Source organism: Ambystoma mexicanum, chromosome 9 (genome assembly GCF_040938575.1).
Source record: "Ambystoma mexicanum isolate Mex_15411 chromosome 9, UKY_AmexF1_1, whole genome shotgun sequence".
Lineage (NCBI taxonomy): Eukaryota > Metazoa > Chordata > Amphibia > Caudata > Ambystomatidae > Ambystoma > Ambystoma mexicanum.
Window position 1 is genome coordinate 536,922,305 of NC_090931.1, and position 6,000 is coordinate 536,928,304.

Below are 6,000 nucleotides of genomic sequence, written 5' to 3' on the forward strand. Positions count from 1 at the left end.
AACATATGGTGGAACTGTCACTTATGTACAGGAATTTTAAGACACCTACTTGGGTAACCTTAATTTCTAGCGTGCTTACACATGTACAAACATAATAAAAAGCAGGATTTCCGTAGAAACCAAAAAGCGTTCTACATCTGGAAAAGTGAAGATCCCGCAGTAAGCTACGGGGATGTTAACTCCTAGAACATGATTTAAATAAGCATTAACTTCCCCTTGGCTTATCATAGTGCTTCTTCACCTAACCATTGCTGCACTGACAGTGGCCCCTGCTGCTAATGAAACTTAGCAGCGTCGCTGCGCAGAGGATTGGAATAAAGAAGGCTGATGGTCTGGGAACTTCATTCATGTTAATGAAGCAGGGCCCATGAGTGACGTGATTCTGCTTGTTACGGTTTTGCCGCTCATAAATCATTACCCCTATTAAGCGCTTAATCAGTGAACTGAACAAACACAACAATAAGCGGTTAATAGGCGTAGTAAGCGGACAAAAATCGCGACAAGCGACCTCTACATTTTATAAGCGGCTTTGGGCAAAAAGAAGCCCAAAGTCAATTATAATAAGCGGACCTGGCAACACTGCAGCACAGCTGCCCCCTCTTCATTACGTCGTTCCGTCCGTGCCCCGTGTTGTTATTACCTGCAGCAAAGATCTGCGCCACCACCGACACTTCAATCTTTCCCGCCAGCATTCCCGATCAAGGCAACCAATCGGCGCAGAACAATACAAACAAGGTGCCTTCCGCACCCACGTCGTAGCTTCAAAGAGACCAATCAGACGAGAGATTCTGAGACACAAGAAAACCAATCTCTAGCCAATGGCCGCTTGAGAAATGCGGAAGTAGCTGCTTGTGGCCCAGTCAGATAAAAGGAAAGGTAGTTACCATCCGAGAAACGGACCATAGCAAAGACCCTCATGCTCTTATTCACGTGACTCTGAGCACGTTGCGTTCCTTACCAAGCACGTAGCTTGAACGTCATCCTGTCCTTTATCATTCTCGGGCGAGTACTAGGAAGGGTCCGCCTGCGAGTGCGCAAACGTAGCCAGAATATGTATGCACTTAGGTGGCTGAGATTTAAATTGCCATTTTCCTCGGCGCGGGGTACTGCGAAAGTTGCCACGCTGCATGTGCAGCCTGAATGTGCGTGCTATTTAGCTGATATTTAAATTGGTCTTTTCCTCGGGATACCTGGAAAGTTCATGTGGATGCCAGAAGCTTGTACAAGACACCAGGGGGTTAGGGGGGATTACATTTACTTGGAACTTCATTTTCATCTATTCAACGGGGTATGAGGGACTAAGAAAAGGAGCAGTGGATGAGACAATGCTTGGTGCTATCTGATCAAAGGGGGCTAATAAAACGTTAATTTAGATAACTCATTTAAGGGGAATTTAATGTTGATTGATGAAGAGAGTGTTTGGGTTAATAAATAGTGGGTTTTTAGAGGATCGACTGGTGCTGTCTGGTTTGGGGAGGGACATGGGCATCTTGGTGTTAGTCTGCAAGGGGGATGGGGCGTGTTGGTCTAGAGGGTGGCATGGGGCACCTTGGTGTGTGGAGAGGGATGGGGCATCTTTGTACAGGTCTGGAGGGCAGGATGGGGGAACATTGGTCTGGAGGGAGGGATGCAGGCATCTTGATGTGGGTCTGAAGGGAGCGCTAGGGGGATCTTGGCGTGGGTCTGAAGGGTGGTATGGAGCATCTTGGTGTGGCTCTGGAGGGCGAGATGGGACATCTTGTCTGTATGGAGGGTGGGACTTCATGGTATGGATATAGAGAGGGATGGGGAAATATTGATGGGGTCTGGCTCGGAGGGGGGCTTGTTGGTGAGATATGGGATGGGGCTTCTTGGTGTGTGGAGGGAGGGGCAACATAGTATGGATCTAGAGGACGGGTGGGGCACCTTCGTGGAGTCTGGATCCCATCTTGGTGGGATCTGTCATGGAGGGATGGGGGCATCTTGATGTGGATCTGAAGGGCAGGATGAGGGCATCTTGGTGTGTGGAGGAGCATCATAGTATGGGTCTAGAGGGAGGGATGGGGCATCTTGTGTGGAGGCAGGGGGTATCATTATATTGGTCTAGGGATGGGGCATCTTGGGGCCTGGAATGGATGGATGAGGCACATTGGTGTCGGTCTGGAACAGAGGGATGGGGCATCTGTTGGTCTGGGGGGTGCCACAGGCCATCAATGTGTGGACCTGGAGTGTCAGATGGGTCATTTAGGTATGGGTTGGGATGGTGGCAGCTGTGAGTGCATCTGGTAAGTGGGATGGGGCATCTTGGTGTGGGTCTAGAGGGAGGTATGGGGACACATTGGTGTGGGTCTAGAAGGATGGGGCATCTGTGGGTGTGGAATGGATGGATGGGAAGATGAATGGGGTCTGAAATGGAGGGATAGGGCATCTTGCTGTGGGTCTGGAGGGAGGGATTGGGACACATTGATCTGGAGGGAAGGATGTGGGCATCTTTTTGTATAGGTGTAAAGGGTGGCATAGGGCATCTTGGTGTGTGGAAAGGGATGGTGCATGATGGTATGGGACTGGAGGACAGGATGGGGGCATCTTGCTGTTTGGAGGGAGGGGGGAACCACTGCATGGGTCTATGGATGGGGCATCTTGGTGGGATCTGGAATGGAGGGATGGGGCATCTTGGTGTGGGTCTGGAGGCAGGTTTGGGGCATCTTGATGTGTGGAATTAGGGGGGTATCATTGTATGGGTCTAGGGATGGGGCATCTTGGGGTATGGATCAGAGAGGGGGCATCTTGGGATATGGAATGGAGGTATGGGGCATCGGTGTGGGTCTGGAGGGTAGGATGGGTCATCTTGCTATGTGGAGGGAGGATGGGGCATCATGATGGGGTCTGGAATGGAGGGATGGGGCGTCTTGGGATCTAGAATGGAGGGATGGGTGCATCTTGGATCTGGAGGGCAGGATTGGGGTATCTTACTGTGGGTCTTGGAGAGATTGTGGCATATTGGTCTGTGTCAGGAGGAAGACAGGGGCACAGTGCTCTGGAGAGAGGGATGGGGTGTCTTGGTATTGGTCAAGAGGGTGTGATGGGGCATCTTGGTGTGGGTCTGGAGGGCAGATTTGGTGCATCATTGTATGGGTCTAGGGATGGGGCATCTTGGGGTCTGGAATGGATGGGGGCACATTGGTCTGGAGGGAGAGATGCAGGCATCCTGATGTGGGTCTGGAGGGAGGGCTATGGGCACTTGGTGTGGGTCTGGAGGGGGCGATGGGGACATCTTGGTATTTGTCTAGAGGGTGGCATGGGTCATATTGGTGGCAGGATGGGGGCATCTTGCTATCTGGGGGGAGGATGGGGCATCTTGGTGTGGGTCTGCAGGGAGGGATTGGGGCACGTTGGTCTGGAGGGAGGGATGTGGGCATCTTGGTATGGGCCTAAAGGGTGGCATAGGGCATCTTGGTGTGTGGAGAGGGATGGTGCATCTTGGTATGGGTCCGGAGGGCAGGATGGGGGGCATCTTGCTGTTTGGAGGGAGGGGGCACCACTGTATGGGTCTAGGGACGGGGCATCTTGGTGGGATGTGGCATGGATGGATGGGACATCTTGATGTGGGTCTGGAGGCAGATTTGTGGCATCTTGGTGTGTGGAAGGAGGGGGTATATTTGTATGGGCCATCTTGGGGTATGGATCAGAGAGAGGGGACATCTTGGGATCTGGAATGGAGGTATGGGGCATCGTGGTGTGGGTCTGGAGGGTAGGATGGGTCATCTTGCCATGTGGAGGGAGGATGGGGCATCATGGTATAGTCTAATGGGAGGGCTGGAGAAATCTTGGTGGGCTCTGGAATGGAGGAATGGGGCGTATTGGGATCTGGAATGGAGGGATGGGGGCATCTTGGTGGGTCTGAGGGAGAGATTGGGGTATATTGGTCAGGGTCGGGAGAGATAGGGGCACATTGGTCTGGAGGGAGGGATGGGGTATCTTGGTGTTGGTCAAGAAGGTGGTATGGGGCATCTTGGTGTGGGTCTGAAGGACATATTTGGTTTATCATTGTATGGGTCTAAGGATGGGACATCTTGGTGGGGTCTGGAATGGATGGGGGCACATTGGTGCTGGTTTGGAACAGGGATGGGGCATCTGTTGGTCTGGAGGGTGGCATGGGGCTTCTGTGTGTGGGTCCGGAGGGTGAGATGAGTCCTCTAGGTGTGGGTTGGGAGGGTTGGATGGGGCATCTTGGTGTGGCTGCATCTGGAGAGTGGGATGGGGCATCTGTGTGGGTCTGGAGGGTAGGATGGGGGCCTCTTTCTCTGGAATAGAGGTGTCTAGGCATCTTGGTATCAGTCTGGAAGGAGGGATGGGAGCACATTGGCCTGGGTCTTGAGGGAGGGATGGGGCATCTTGGTGTGGGTCTGTAGGGAGGGATAGGGGCACATTGATGTGGATCTGGAGGGAAGGATGGGAGCACATTGGTCTGGGACTGGTGGAAGGAATGGGGGCATCTAGTTGTGGGTCGGGAGGGATGGTGGCATGTGGATCCGGTGGGAGGGATAGTGGCATGTAGGTCCGCCGGGGGATGGAGACATGTAGGTTCGGAGGGGGGATTGGTGGCATTTGAATCCAAAACATGTGTTTCCACATGAGTATCTGGGTGTCAATGGGGGCATGGAGGGCTGGAGCATGCAGATCCAGATGGAGGGGTGGTGGCACATGGGCCTGGAGGGACGGATTTTAAGCTTGGGCCTGGTGGGATGGATGGTGGCATGTGAATGTGGAGCATGTGTTTAAAGGGAAGTAGGATTGGGGCACCAGGGTGTGAATGTTTGATGGGACATATAGGTGTGCATTGAGGGATGGGGGCATGTAGGTCTGGAACGGATGGAACATATAGGTCTGGAGAGCGAGATGACTTCTGCAGGTGAATCGAGGGATGGGGCATCTGGGTGTGAATGGGGCGATGCGGACATTAATATCTCACGGGATGCGCCACGTGAATCTGGAGCGAGGGATGGGGACATTTGCGTGTGAATCGAGGGAGGAGTGCATCTGTGTTAATGTAAGCATGGTGGCATGTAGGCTTGGAGGAAAGGAGGAGGCACCTGGGTGTGGAGGGGTTGAGCATCTATGACTGGGTGTGACTGGGTGCATCTGTGTGTGGAGGGAGGGCCTTGGGTCTGGAGGGAAAGTTGGAGCACTTGTGCTTGGGTGTGGAAGGAAGGGGGCCTCTGGGTGTGAATGGAGGGATGGTTATGTAGGTCTGGAGGAGGAATTGGGAGCATCTGTGTGTAAATGAAAGGGTGGGGGATGTGAGCCTAGAGGGAAGGTTCGTTTTACATGGGTCTGAGAGGAAGGATGGGGAATGTGTGTGGATAAAGGGCAGAGGGGGAGTTCGTCTGGAGGGAGGGATGGGGCTGTGGGTCTAGAGTGATGGACTGGGGCTTGTGGGTGTGGGGAACCATCAATAGTTGGTAATCGACTAAGTTCTCCCTCTACTCCACTCATGGATGGCCCTTAAATCTATTCACTTCCCTGCACTTTTGATGGTAGGTCTAAGCCCCATGCGTTAGGAGGGATGGGGGAATCTTGGTGTAGGTCAAGAGGGTTTTATGGGGCATCTTGATGTGTGGAAAGGGATGGTGCATATTGGTGTGGGTTTGGAGGGCAGGATGGGGCTTCTTGGTGTGTGGAGGTAGGGGGGCATCATTGGGTCTAGACGGAGGGATGGGCAACTTGGTGGGTTCTGGATCACAGGGAGGAGGCACCTTGTTGCGATCTGGAATGGAGGGATGGTGCATCTTGGTTTGGGTCTGGAAGGCAGGTTTGGGGCATCGTATGGTTCTAGAGATGGGGCATCTTGGTGGGGTCTGGATCAGAGGGAGGGGCCATTTTAGCGGGATCTGGAATGGAGGTATGGGGCATCTTGGTGTGGGTCTGAAGGGCATGATGGGGCATCTTGCTATGTGGAGGGAGGAGGGAGCATCATGCTGTGGGTCTAGAGGAAGGGATGGAGCATCTTGGTGGGGTCTG

General features: G+C 53.2%; 1 protein-coding gene across 5 annotated transcripts in view; it reads right to left on the reverse strand.

The window, feature by feature from the left end:
• The window catches only part of BRIP1 (BRCA1 interacting DNA helicase 1), a 2,318,009-nt gene extending 2,317,157 nt beyond the window's left edge, over nt 1-852 (reverse strand). For 2 of the 5 annotated variants that reach the window (XM_069615088.1, XM_069615086.1), the window contains exon 1: nt 641-852. The gene's annotated coding sequence lies outside the window, so the exon portion shown is untranslated. The remainder of the gene's footprint in view (nt 1-640) is intronic. The other 3 variants (XM_069615084.1, XM_069615085.1, XM_069615087.1) reach the window with 2 other exon arrangements.
• Between the last annotated feature and the right edge of the window lie 5,148 nt (nt 853-6,000).